Source organism: Malaclemys terrapin, chromosome 3 (genome assembly GCF_027887155.1).
Source record: "Malaclemys terrapin pileata isolate rMalTer1 chromosome 3, rMalTer1.hap1, whole genome shotgun sequence".
NCBI classification, from domain to species: Eukaryota; Metazoa; Chordata; order Testudines; family Emydidae; genus Malaclemys; species Malaclemys terrapin.
The window spans coordinates 27,232,409-27,240,813 of record NC_071507.1 but is presented as its reverse complement, the minus strand read 5'-3'; positions in this window follow the sequence as shown (position 1 = coordinate 27,240,813).

Genomic DNA, 8,405 nt, shown 5'->3' with positions numbered 1-8,405 from the left:
TTGCCTGGCTATTTACTTACAAGTTTGAAATAGGAGAGACTTGCTTAGAAAGATGTGGAGAACCTGGATTGATGTCTGGTCCCTCTCAGTCCCCGAGAACGAACACACTCCCAAACAAAGAACACAAACAAAAGCCTTCCCCCCCCAAGATTTGAAAGTATCTTGTCCCCTTATTGGTCCTTTAGGTCAGATGCCAGCCAGGTTACCTGAGCTTCTTAACCCTTTACAGGGAAAAGGATTTTGGAGTCTCTGGCCAGGAGGGATTTATAGTACTGTACACAGGACAGCTATTACCCTTCCCTTTATAGTTATGACAAGAACTAAGGAGGACTTTCTGCGTGAGGTTACAATGCACTCCGCCGCCAAGAAACAGGAATTGAAGGAGTGGCAGGACAGCAAGAAGAGGAACCGAAAGGAGAATGCAGCACACCAGAATGAAGCCACGGCATGGCTCTTAAACATTATGGAGCACCAAGTGGACACGCTCCAGGCAATACTAGCTCTTCAATCTGAGCAGCTCTGCGCCCACCCTCCCCTGCAGCCACTGCTGCAAAACTCTTTTCCAGGAGCACCCCAGACACCACCAACACACTCTTATCAACCTCCTGGCTCCAGTCTCTGCTACAGCATTCCACTCCTCCCTCCTCACAGTTCAGGACTGTGGACTCCCACTACCCACTGCATTCAACATCCACCCCTCTGCAGTTTGGCCTTGCTGAAGTACAGTACCCGCTGCATTGTACTCCAAAGGAGAAGGTTGGATATGATCCCTGGACCTACACAAATCTTTAGCCGTCCTGGGACCTCTCCTCCTCCTGGGACCTTCCCTTCTCCCATCCCTCTCCCTGCTGATGTATTTTTTGTTTGACTCTCTCCTCCAGTTGTTGTCTTTTAATAAAAGAATTGTGTTGGTTTGAAAGCAATTTTTATTCTATTAATTGAAAGCAAAATGAGCAATGCAAAGCAACATACAATAATGTTAAGGCCCCTTCTTGCATCATGTGCATCACCTCCTAGCATTACAAACACTGAAATCCTGAGCATAGCAACAAATATTAGTGGCTTTCAGCTTCAAATTGCTGCCTCAAGGCATCCCTGTTCCTTATTGCCCCGCGCTGTGCCCCTCTAACAGCCCTGGTCTCTGGCTGTTCAAACTCAGCCTCCAGGCGCTAAGCCTCTATGGTCCAGCCCTGAGTGAAGCTTTCACCCTTCCCTTCACAAATATTATGGAGTGTACAGCACATGGCTATAAGCATAGGAATATTGTCATTGGCCAGGTCCAGCTTCCCACAGAGGCATTGCCAGCGGGCTTTTAAATGGACAAAAGCACACTCAACAGTCATTCTGCACTTGCTCAGACTTTTGTTGAACAGCTCTTTACTGCTGTCAAGTTGCCCTGTGTATGACTTCATAAGCCACAGCATTAAGGGGTAGGTGGGGTCTCCCAGGATCACAATGGGCATTTCAACTTCCCCTGCGGTGATCTTCTGGTCCAGGAAGAAAGTCCCAGCTTGCAGCTTCCTGAACAGGCCAGTGTTCCGAAAGATGCATGCATCATGCACCTTTCCAGACCAGCCTGTGTTAATGTCTGTGAAATGTCCACAGTGATACACAAGCACCTGGAGAACCATCGAGAAATACCCCTTGCGATTAATGTACTTGGTGGCTAGGTGGTCTGGTGCCAGAATTGGAATATGCGTGCCATCTATCGCCCCTCCGCAGTTAGGGAAGCGCATTTGTGCAAAGCCGTCCACAATGTCTTGCATGTTGCCCAGAGTCACAGTCTTTCAGAGCAGGATGTGATTAATGGCCCTGCACACTTCCATCAACATAAGTCCAATGGTCAACTTTCCCACTCCGAATTGGTTAGTGACTGATCAGTAGCAGTCTGGAGTAGCCAGCTTCCACAGTACAATCACCACACGCTTCTCCAACAACAGGGCAGCTCTCATTCTTGTGTCCTTGCGCTGCAGTGCTGGGGCGAGCTCATCACACTGTCCCATGAATGTGGCTTTCTCAGGGATGAAAGTAACTTACAAGACTTACCGGTACTGCCGGAGTCCTGAGGGGGGGCGTGGCCTCATCCGGAATAGACGTGGCCTCAACTGAAAGAGGCGGGGCCTCTCAAGATTTAAAGGCCCTGGGGCACCGGCTGTGGCTGGGAGCCCAGGGTCTTTAAATCAACCCGGGGCTCCCAGCTGTAGAGGTGGCTGGGAGCCCCCGGGGCTCAGGGGCAAACTAAAGGGCTGTGGGGAGCCCCGAGCCTTGCCGGGCTGGGGCCGGGATTTAAAGGGCTCGGGCTCCCTGCAGCAGCGGGGAGCTCCAAGCCTTTTAAATCCCAGCCCCAGCCTGGCCACTGGAGCTGCAGGCGGGATTTAAAGGGCTCTGGGCTCCCCAGCGGGGAGCCCAGAGCCCTTTAAATCCCCACCATGGAAGCCGGTGTGGTCTGGCACGGCGTACTGGCTCTTGCCGGTATGCCGTACCGGACAGTACTGGCTTACTTTCACCTCTGGGCTTTCCTCATCTGAAAGTTCTGCAGCCACTGCTCATCATCCCAGATGTGCATGACGATGTGATCCCACCACTCAGTGCTTGTTTCCTGAGCCCAAAAGCGGCATTCCACTGTGGTCAGCACCTCCGTGAATGCCACAAGCAATCTCGTGTTGTAGCTACTATGAGTGGTGAGATCAATGTCACACTCCTCTTGCCTTTGTAGTTTAAGAAATAACTCCACTGCCACCTGTGACGTGTTAGTCAGCGCGAGCAGCATATTGGTCAACAGTGCGGGATACATTCCTGCAAACCAAAGAGGCAGAGCACACAGTACACAAACCATTGAAAGATGGTGCCAAATGCAGATGGAAGCACAGGGATTTCTGGGATGCAGAGCAATCCATCACGGGATATTGGGACAGGACCCAGGATGCCCCGTGACCTCCTCTGCCTTCCCACAAGGCTTAGCGGCAGAAGAGAAAGAGATGCTCTGTGAAATGGCTGCCCAGAGTGCACCACTCCGAATACCACTGCAAGTGCCACAAGTGTGAACATGCTATTGCGCAGGCAGCTGACAATGTGAACACACAACAGCTGTTTCCCTTCAGCGCTCTCTGAGCGGCGCTGTAACTGCAGGCGCTGTAACTCTGCCAGTGTAGACATGCCCCCAGTATCGGAAAACAACTTTAGCAGACATGCAGCTATCCTAGCAAAAAGTGCTTTTGCTGGTATAGTTTATATACCAATTCCATGAACATAAGATGTACCCAAAAAGACTATTTTGTTTGTATAACTATGTCTACAGTACACTTTTGCTGACAGAGTTATGTCAGTGTGATTTTTTTTTCATACCCATATTCCAACCTACTCCAGCAAAACTATTAAGTGTTCCCCAGGCCTAAGAATCCTAGTTTGGTAGTGTCTCACCAAAATATTTATCAGGAATGGATAAATGTAAAAGGGACTGAAGCATACAATATCTGCTTTAGAAATTTATCCGGTCTTCGTGCTTAGCACTGTTGTCTATGTACACTTAATCCAAAGGAAGTTTATCTGCAGAGATTCCACAATGAACAATGGACTGAGTAAAAATACAATTTTACTATTTGGTAAGAATTTGTATTGTTACACTGAATAAAGAAATAACTTTCTCATCTCCCTAAAACTGTGGGAGATACAAGTATCCTAACAGAAAATGGCAGTCATTTTCTAAATAAAACCAAGTCAATTGTTTCTGTTGGCACAAACAGAAAGATTTGTGTAGTTTAGTAGATAGCTCACTCTGTAATCTACCAGGCTGAATTACCCAGAGATACTTTGTTTTGAAGGGAGTGCAGAAATCCTGCAGATTTAATTGCCAATAAATCAGCATGATACTCCCTGGCACTTTTTTTTTACAATGATCTTTTCAAGCAGAAAATGAAGACACTGATTTTTACAGTGTGTGCATACTGCTTATGGTAAGATAACAGCAATGGCACATGCAAGTTCCTCTATTAAAGGCTATACTAGATAATGAAGGACTCCATTAATGGCATGTTCTACTTGCTTTCTGTTATTTTCATTTTGCATTACAGTGAATTTCTTTGTTATTGTAAGCAGAGTATTTATTTTTTTAAGCAATCATTCTTTAATTTGTTATATTAGTATATTCCACAGCACTTAAAATTATTTCATTGCTGCTTCATTTTATGTTTGTCTTTAAAAATGTTGAGCTACTTGAAAGCTGATGGTTGTACTTAATTTTCTGATCTAGAAAAATAGACACATTCTTTGGTTTAAATGGAATTAGGGTTCTTTTTAAATAATATTTTTATTGCATTTCAAAAGGTTCATTGCTATACTGAATGGAAACAATATTTGATTCTGTTTATATCAAATATAACTCGATGCTTTAAAGTTGTTAAAAACATAGGATGGGAGCCACAGACCAATGAAGTCAACTGAAAGACTGCCAATGACTTCACTGGGCTTTGGATCCAGACCATAGTATCTTTAGACTACTTTTAATCCAACTATTTCATAGTGCTTGGCAAATATTTAAGATTTACAATATCCCTTTGAGAAAGTTGATCATCATTTTATTATACCCATTTTACAGGTAGGTAAACTGAATCAGAGAAAGATTGAGAATAATTACAATGGAAAGCGTGGGTGCTCGTCGCCTCTGAAAATAAGGCCATAAGAAACTCACCTAAAATTCCGCATTGAGTCACTGGCAGAATGAGGAGGAGTCCTGACTCACAATCTGTCAATGTAACCCTTAAGCAACACTGCCACTCAGGAGCTGAAGTCTGAGATGTTTACATTCTTAGATTGAGGTAAAGTGGCCATTGTACACTAACAGCAGCAGAAGGACATGGTAGAGCTTTTAAGGAACCTGCTGCTGCTGCTGCTACTTAGTGGAGGAATATGCTTTCACTTGGAACCCCTCAGAAGACAGAAGTCCGGTGTAGAAAGCTCATCCATGCAGACCTAGGCAGGGAGCCAAATCAATTCATTTTATTTTTTTCTACGGTACCTATCACCATGGTAGCTAAGCATGAATAGCAGATGACTACCAACTGAGGATGTTTTCAGATGTAAGTGGAAGTTTATAGACCCTAAAAAAAAAAAAAAAAAGCCCAAGAGGCTTATAAGGGACAGAGAGTTCTACAGGTTTGGGGGGAAATGGCTGTGTATTACTGTAGCGGTATGGACACCCGCTCCTTCCTGGGAGGGCTGGAGCTCTAAAAGCTGGGTTGATTGGGGAAGCCCAATCAGGCCACAGCTGGCCTGTATAAAAAGGCTGTGAGCCAGAGGCCAAATAGTCTCCCTCTGCCTGAAAAGGGAGAAGGGCCTGGCTGCAGAGAGCTAGAGGCAGGGTACCTGAGTGGAGCAGGGCTGGGGAACTCCAGCCTGGAAAGCCCCAGGCTGCAGCCTAGCATTGGGCTAATAGGTACTGGGGGTTGCAGAGGGCAGCCCAGGGAAAGGCAAAGGTAGGGTTACCATATTTCAGCAAGCAAAAAAGAGGATGGGAGGAGCCCCGCCCTAGACCTGCCCCTGCCCCTCCCACTTCCCACCCCCCCCCAGAATCTCCAACCCTCCCCCCGTTCCTTGTCCCCTGACTGCCCCCTCCTGGGACTCCTGCCCCTAACTGCCCTGCAGGACTCCACCCCCTATCTAAGCCTCCCTGCCTCTTGTCCCCTGACTGCCCCAACCCTTATCCACACCCCCAGACAGACCCCTGGGACTCCCACGCCCCATCCAACCACTCCCCACCCCCTGACAGCCCCCCCCCCAGAACTCCCAACCCATCTAAACCCCTCTGCTCCCTGTCCCCTGACTGCTCCGATCCCTCTCCCCACTCCTGCTCCCTGACAGCCCCCCCCAGAACTCCCAACCCCCCACCCCCCTGCTCCTTGTCCCCTGACTGCCCCCTCCTGGGACCCCTGCTCCTAACTGCCCCCCAGGACTCCACCCCCTACCTGTACCCTGACTGCCCAAAACTTTCTCCACTCCCCCCAAAAAGCCCCTCCCCCAAACTCCCGACCCCCCCCCCGTTTCTTGACTGCTCCCTCCAGAACCTTCCTGCCCCCTGGCCCCCTTACCCTGCTGCTCAGAACAGGGTGTTGGGCTCTGTGCGAGCCGGACACGTGGCTGCACTCCCCAGCGCAACACAAAACCCGGTCCCTGGCCCTGCACAGTGCTGCCGGAGCCGGGCTGCAGGGGAGAGCTGCCGGCTCAGAATGCAGGGCGGAGCTCCTCTACAGCTGCTCCGGAGTCCAGCCCGTGACTTTCCTGCAGCCCTCCCAGCCGCTCGCTCTGCTCTGCTGGGGGAGGGGGGAAATCCCGGACATTTTGAGTGATTTACAAATTCCCCCCGGACGCTATTTTTAGCACAAAAATGAGGACATGTCCGGGTAAATCCGGACGAATGGTAACCCTAGCAAAGGCAGCAGGTCCAAACCCAACCTTGCCTGTGATGAGTGGTGTATACTGCAGTCTGCCCCAGGGAGTGGGGCTAGATGGGACAGGCAGTAGCCTTACACTGAGGTGGAGTTAGTGGGTGGGGGTTCCCCTGGGAGGGGAGACCCTGAGAGAAAGGGGTTACTGCCATGGGGCAGCACCCCAGTTAACAGGGCACTGGAGTCCAGGGAGGGACACGGGGGCCAAGCAGTAAGGCGGATCACTGGCCTGCAGAGGGCACTCTGGAACTGGGATGAGCTAATTCCCATGGATGACCAGCAGGAAGCACTGCAGGGGTGAGTCAGCCCCGTTACAATTACATATGGGGATGTTGTTTCCAGTTCAAGGTTTTAGGTGGAAACCTGGCAAACAAAGTGACACTTACTCAAAAGGAGTATTTAAGGGGTAGATTATGGTGGAAGTAGCTATGCTCATATAGTTGCTATAGTGTAGACAGGCCCTGAGATGCTTGGTGCATCAGACTTGAAAAGCTGTGGAAGTGTCAGGTAACTTTTTTTAGTGAGCTGTTTAGTGAAGAGCTAGATCATGATTAATATAAGCAACACAGTATCTCTCCCCCCCCCCCCAGCCCCCTGCGTAATGGTTTAATGTCCAATTCATGTTTGGGGTAGAAACTTAGAGCCAAATCCTCAACCAGTGTAAATCAATGTCACTCTGTTGGAGTCAAGGAAGCTCTGCCAAATTAAATGAGGTGGAGATATGGTCAGGGCCGGCTCTAGGTTTTTTGCTGCCCCAAGCAAAAAAAATGTTTGGCTGCCCCCCTGCACTCCCCTGCTGTCCCAGCCCTGGGTTCTCCCATCCACACCCCCTGCTGCCCCAGCGCTGGGCTCCACCCTTCCCCCCCCTACCAGTGCCCCCACCTCCCTGCTGCCCCAGCCCTGGGCTCTCCCCCCCCCCAACCTGCACCCTTCTGCTGTCCCAGCCCTGGGTCACTGGTAACTCGCTCCCAGGGCAGGTCATTCAGCAGGAATTTTGGATGTGCACAGAATACAGACAGGATTGGTTCCCATATGGTTACAGAACTGCAGTAAAGTGGAACAATTTTCAGCTTGTGTGATTGGAGGATAACTGGATGCATATTATAAGACTGTCCTACATAAATGAGGAAAAGTTGAGGTGCCTTTATTATTCTTTTTTTGTTCCACTCTTTCTTTCTACGGGGAATTTGCCAATGCAATAGCACTGTCTTCCTTTTAAACAAATAAAGCAAAACAAAAAAAAGGCAATGACTGTTGAAAATAGCAATTCCAGTCCTAATAACCACTGGGAAGCATTTCTTGCTCAATTTTATCCTACCTTTTCTACAGCAAGTTACAGTGGATCAGTATATTTGATTTGGGAGAAATGAAGTAACAGCTGCCTGAATTGAGCTTGAGCACTCCTGAATTTTGAGGGTTTCAAATCTGGAAGGCAGGTGCTAGATTCGCTTCCTGAATATTAGCTATATCTGGAAAGGAAAATCAATTTCTGCTTCCATGGCTCAGAAGTGGAAATCCTCCTAAGTGCCTGGTACTATATCTAAAGCTGCCCAGGTCCAGAGCCTCCCCTCCCTTACTTTTCATTTTAAATTCTAGTGGGATCCAAGTACCTCCCTTGCTAGGCTTCAGATAGAGAGGGGCACTGTCCATTTAGTCCACCCAATTCCTTCTTTGGGGGCTGCAAGGTGAGGTCACACCAGTATCCCTAATCCAGTCTGGGAAAGTCTTCTGAAGGGGATATCTGGGGCAAAGCCTTCTACTCCTTGGGCACACTTGTTTTCCATTCACAGTGCCATCCCTTTCGACTCATGGCAAGCTGCAGCATGGTTCAGCTACCTCACTCCCTACCCCTCCCTTTCCTGTTGATAGCTGCCAAGGGATTGCTGGGAAATGTAGTTCTTTCCCTGCTCCAAGGCTGGCTCTATAGGCAGGGAGCTAGGCAAGGAACTACAGCTCCCAGGGTCC